The sequence below is a fragment of the Chroicocephalus ridibundus genome, chromosome 3 (assembly GCF_963924245.1).
Source record: "Chroicocephalus ridibundus chromosome 3, bChrRid1.1, whole genome shotgun sequence".
NCBI lineage: Eukaryota > Metazoa > Chordata > Aves > Charadriiformes > Laridae > Chroicocephalus > Chroicocephalus ridibundus.
In genome coordinates, this window is record NC_086286.1 from 60,631,402 (window position 1) to 60,637,401 (window position 6,000).

A 6,000-nucleotide genomic window follows, 5' to 3' on the forward strand; every position below is an offset into this window, starting at 1 on the left:
CCGGACGGAGGCACTCAGTAAATGGTCCCTTCCTGCTGACCAGAGGGTTCACTTGCCCATGAGTAGCACTGGAGAGCTGTCTGCAGTGCAGTTTATAGGAGGGCACTGTGCTGTCATTAGTTTGGCTACAAGCATCTAACCCTCCTGGGCAACCAGACGAACACCACACCTCTCTGCTTGCTTCTTGCCAGACCTGTTGAGGTTTGGTAGCATCTCATACCTCCCTTTCGACACGGGAGATGTACTACAGCTGAAATGAGTTGGAGGTGTTTGTAGAGTTGTGTTCCCGAATTGCTCAGCACCTGGTCATTGTACACTGGCTTTAACCAGGGGCTATAGTTTGTACTGAAGATGTCTGGTAATCCAGCAAAAAAAAAACCAAGCCCAAAATAACAACAGTTGGTGTCTGCTCCCTGCTTGTGCAGGTGGCACATACTGTGTGTTTGTACAGCCTTCCCCAGAGAGCAATTGAGGAACTACATCTGTGACTTGAATCTTGCTATTGAGTGTACAATGTACTTTATGGTAGAAGTGGAAGGGTCCATAGTATCTTTGGACTAATGTATTTACTTCACTGCCACAAGTCATTTGTTGGGGTTTATTTTTGTGTACCCCCCTAGTCAGCAGGCAAATGAGAATATAAGATTAATGACAAACTGAAGTTCTGGTACCATAGCACTTACTGTCTAATCTATTCTGTGAAGACATTCGCAGCTATGCCTACCTCTCTGTCCTTAACTAAATGGCAGAGCCTATGGTGTTTGCCATGTATACTGCACAGAATTTTGTCATTGTTAGTGTATAGGAGGCTAGAATCTCAGTCTGGGATGCATGAGATTTATGTGACTGTTCCTTTAGTATAGCAGTTCTTTTGTCTTTTGATTAATACTTTCTCTTTTTTTACCCTTCTCCTTTTTTTTTTTTTTTTTTTTTTTGATGCGTGAAGATTTTTTCAGATTGATCCCTTCAGAAGTGCTTTGCCCTTGGTAGAAGTTTGATGAGAATCCTTGGTATTAAAAGACTTGTTTTAGGAAAAGGGAAAGAGGAGTGTTGTAAGATCACTGATCTTACCTGTTTCCTCCTAGTCTGCTATAAAAAGATAAATATATATCTTTTATATATATAAAAAAAGATACTTGAATGGGTAAAGCTCGGTATGTATGTAGCAACATCCTACTCTTTATTTGGAGGCCTTTAGATTTTCCTTATGTTAAGCCTTATTATTCAGGGCTGCACAGCTAGGAGGAAACGGGTATCACAGAGCTGGCAGAGCATTGCTGGGAAGTTTGTATTCACCATGGCAAACTTCCTTCAACATTTGATGGACCGTTTGCAGGGGAGCATCGTGACCTCCCTGGGAGGTAGCTTGCTGGGAGTGCTGGAAGCTCTTCAGAAAATCTGGCCCTCTTCCCTGGCCGGGAAGTTTTCTTCAAACAGAGCAGGATATTGTCCTTAAGAAGTCTCTGAGTTAAGACCTGACTGGTAGGGAGCTGTTGTATTACTTTGCCATAAATCAGTTCTTTTATATCAAAAGTAGTACAGCATCTGCCTGCTATAAACAGTGTGCTCTCATTTCTGCTGTTCTTGCCCAGACTGAAGTGTTTTAGCTGTACATTTACAAATCTGGGATGACTGAGTGTTAGTACCGTGAGGTCACCATGGCTGTAATTAGCCAACAGCCAGCTGCGTTTCCCCTATAGTTATGGGCCAGCAAAAATCCAGGGGAGTCAGGTTTGCCCATGAGGGCAGTGTTTAACTCTACATTGTTGAAATTACGTGTGTACACTGACACGAGCCTCGCATTTAGCGTCATACTAGGTCTCACTCTGTGTCTGTCAAAGCATCAGCAAAGAAGCCCTGCCTGCAAAGAGCTGAAAAATGTGGTTCCAGCAGCACAGGGAAAATGCCCGAGCAGCTCTCTGCAGTGAGCTGGAACACGGGAAGAAAAAGGGCACTTCTCAGTTCAGGGTTTTCGCCATCATGCGGGTGAGAGCAAGCTACTGTCCAAGTCTTTTGAGTCTTAGCTGCTGGTGTTGGGGAGCTGGGGGGACCGTGGTGAAGGAAGCACTGTGTCTCTGAGGAGTGGAGCCGTGCTGTGCCATTGGGTAGGAAAAAGTAAGTATGACAAAAAACACACATCAGGCATGGCAGCGGGGCTATAAACTTTGCGTCAGAAAGGATCACCTGAATGCCATCGCCGTGGCACTCGCAGCCCTGCCCTGCAGCGCTTGGCTCTGTGTCTCTTGCAGCGACGATGAGGAGAGTTTTGGTGGTCTGAATGTTCTGCATAGATAGATGCATGCCCTTCCCCACCAGCAAAGCGAGTCTCTATTTTGTATTTGGAACTTTACAAGTGGTTTTATGGTAACAACTAAGGAAAATAGTACTTGCACCTTATTACTCGCATTTCCTTTTGGGTGTAACTTGCAGCCTGATACTACTCTTTACTTTGCTGGCCCATTGTTGATTTGTCCCTTCTGGGTGGTTTTGCAGCTTGTATTATTTGCTATTTTGTCTGTGTTTTTGTTTTAATGGGACAGCCTTCTCTTTTGGTGAAGTCGGTTTGCAATTTTTCTCTAATTCTACCGAGTAATCTTTTAAAAAGAAAACTTCTGGTACTGTGTTGCCCTATTTGTATGCTTGACAGCTTTAGATGGAGGAGTAACCCCTAGTTTCTATTTTACATGTTTACATGGAACAGTTGACAATCCGTTTTGTTGTATACTGACTCCATCACCAGGCTTTTCAGTGAGATCTGCCTTTTGAAGCATGAGTACGATATAATTCTTGTGTTAGTTTTAATTCTGTGGTATGTCAGTTTAACTGTTGTAGAAATAAGGGTATTTTTATGACAAGGTGCTGTGTGCCGTGAAGAAGCTGTTAAAAATCAGCCGTGCCAATTTAAACATCACAGAAAATATTGTAATACAATCTGACACTTTGCAGCATGAAAACGACAGACTTTTGTAGAGCATGAAGTTCTCCTTGCCAGCTTTTGGGAGCTCAGTGAGACACCAGCTTCAGTCAATCCACATTAAACAAGAAGAGCGGTTTATGTCTTCTGTCTTGCCATTTTCAGGTGGTGTGGGCAAAAGAGCAGCTGGTTACTCCGTATCAGTCTGCTCAAAAGCAGTAGCCCTTCAAAGCCTGGCACAGCTGGTGCAAGAAAACTTCCATGGGAGATCTTTGTAGCTGATGCATGGATATTTTGTAGAGGTCCTGGCTGGGATTTGATAGCCTGTCCAGGCCTGGGATGCAAGGAGCTTTAAATAAGAACATATGGGAACAGACCTGAAGGTGCTTTTGAGTGGATTGCAGTCCTTTTGTTGTGCAGGCACCATTTGTGGTCAGTGCCACCGCTGTAGAAAAGGGCTGGTGGTGGTGCTGGTCCCTTTCCAAGCTGCCTTTCCTGGTTGTGTGTTTCCCAGATGGAAACCTGGACAGCTTAAGAAAAAGTCCTCTTGAAGCACGTGTTTGTAATGTGTTGCGTTACCGGTTTCTAACTTCCCTTTGTATACAGAGAGAAGGTTTTAGCCGCTGCGCAGGAGCGGTCTGCGCAGAACGCATGAGTGAGGTATGAATTGAGTGGGGATGTTTCCTGCTGCTTTTTTTTTTTTTTGCAGGCGAATTGTTGGCTTTGCATGGGAGAGGTCAGTGATTTCCTTGGCAGTGGTTCAGAACAAAACCTATTTCTAATGTGTCTGGGGATACATGTGTTAACAAAACAGTTTTTGTTTTTCAGATTGCCAGTGCTACGAAAATAGAGGCTTCCAGAAAAAAAGTCTTCAGCTGGTGAAGCAGCAAGGGCAGTGCTGAGAATACACCCCACCCACCCTCCCTGCTTTCACCCCAGGATGCCAAGGGAAACGAGGCATGCGGAGAGCAATTAAATTATGCAAGGTTGGTTTGTTTGTTTTTATTTTGTCCATTTGTTTATTTCTGAATGTATAAACTGGATTATGAAACAGTTATAGGCCAAGGTCCAGATACAACCAGCTTAAAATTCACTTTAGTCCCTGGATCTTAACATTTCATATTGGCTGGGTGCCTTTGAGGTTTTGGAGTCAACCGAGAGCGAACACCAGCACTGGGGGGAACGCAGGCTATCTGAATTGTTTCTCTCGAGGCATTCATCCAACTCTTAATGCCTCTGACTTCAAAATAGATTGTATTTACAAAACTTCAGTCCAGACGAGCGTCCAAATCTGTAAATAGCATAGATGCAGTTTTCTATACTTAACTTAAGGAGGGAGAGGGAGGGGTTTAGGCTTTTTACTGCCCAGCTATTAAGAGTGTTATGATGTGGTAGATGTCTGCCTATCAAAGGAGAGGGAAGGGATGAGCAGTTTCTGGTGTAGACTGCATCATTCCAGAATTAGACAGAAAATTACCAGCAAAGAGATGCCCTGCTCCTGATGTCTCACTGTCCCGAAAGGACAGAGCAGTGTTAAAGTTTGGTTCCAGTGATCATCAGATGTCTTTCTCCGGTAGTCACATACCTTCTGGTGGCATATGAGAGAGAGAGAGAGAGAGAGAGATGCTTTGGTTGAGGGCTTGAAAGACCTGTGCAACTGAGTTTATGGGAGGGCAGGTTTCCTCCACCCCCTTTAGTTTTGTCATGTGAAATGAAGGGGTTGTTTTAGAGACTTTAAGACTTAATCATGACGCTTTATAAAAGGGTGATGAGAAAGTGTTTCTTCAACTTTTCATTATTTTTAAGTGCTTCAGCATTGTTTGCTATTATTAGTTGAAGAACCTCACATTGTTGTGAATACTGTGCTGTCTGCTACACCGTGTGTGCCACTAGTTAACACAAAATTCCAGACATGTTTGGGCTTTGTAGCAGGAGTCCACTCCACAACCCTAACAAAGCCACTTTTTAGGAAGTTCAGGCCTATTGGCAGTCCTGCACATCACAGAGACCTAGGGAGAGGGTTGGACCTGAACACATCCAGCTCATCCTCATTCCCCGGGAGTTTGTCTGATGCGATCTTAAATGCATCCACTGGCGAGGGCTGCAATTTCAGAGGGATTTGGTCTCATATTTTGCTAGGACGGGATTGCTTTTCTTGCCTGATGAAATACTTTGGGGGAAAATTGTGCTGAAAAAACCAAGGGAACTCTCCAAGTTGCAGGTTTTACCCTGAGTGACAAACACCAGGCAGGTGACTTTTAGACCTGATTATTATATGATATTCAAACAGTCAAAAAAACTAAAAAAAACCCATATATATTCAGTTTATTTTGTAACCCACTCATCTCTTAATATCTCTTATAATATATATAATATAGTGTATATGTATATATTTATACAATATATATATACTCTAGACGTGTTATTTATTAAATATAATGGAGCATTGCTACATTTTGTGATGACTTTAGAGTTCTGCCACTTGAAAGGAACTTAGGGCACCGGTGCCACAGAAGTAAACAAGCACAAGCTCTGCATTTGATGTTCTTTGGTTAGTAAAGTATTTGACCTATTCTTTTCTAAAACAGACAGGTTATTTTTAATACTAGCTTATACACTCAGAATATATTATAAAATGAAAAAAGATTTGCAGGAATGATCGGTGTTACGTTGAACATGATTACAACAGTCTAGAAGCTCTTCCAAATTTTGGAGTTTTCCCTCCTCAAAAAAGTAAAGTAATACAAACGAACAACCCCAAAATAGTCAACTCCTAACTGATTTTGATAAAAGGACAGCCGTGATGCTGTGCCATTGTGACTGATACAACTAGACTTACTGTTCTGGTGTGTTGTGCCATGCTCTGTTGCCTCAGGTTTAAAGTGTCACTGAGATTTTATATACTGCAGCACTTAAGCAGTCTCAGTTTCTCGTGTTAGCCAACCTATAGGGCGCTTGGGGTTTTTTTTGGGGGGGGTTTTGTTTGATCTGGAAGTATTGGACCTGATCCTAAAGTTTAATGAAACTAATGTGTGTTGGGGGATTGGGTCCCACAACCATCAGAGCCTGCTGGTGGTTCTTTGCCG

At 42.9% G+C, this 6,000-nt stretch overlaps 1 protein-coding gene across 1 annotated transcript in view; it reads left to right on the forward strand.

Moving 5' to 3' along the window:
* Positions 1-3,848, forward strand: part of SCAF8 (SR-related CTD associated factor 8) — a 173,427-nt gene extending 169,579 nt beyond the window's left edge. Inside the window, exon 21 of the mRNA XM_063329371.1 lies at positions 3,743-3,848. The gene's annotated coding sequence lies outside the window, so the exon portion shown is untranslated. The remainder of the gene's footprint in view (positions 1-3,742) is intronic.
* The last annotated feature ends 2,152 nt before the right edge of the window (positions 3,849-6,000 follow it).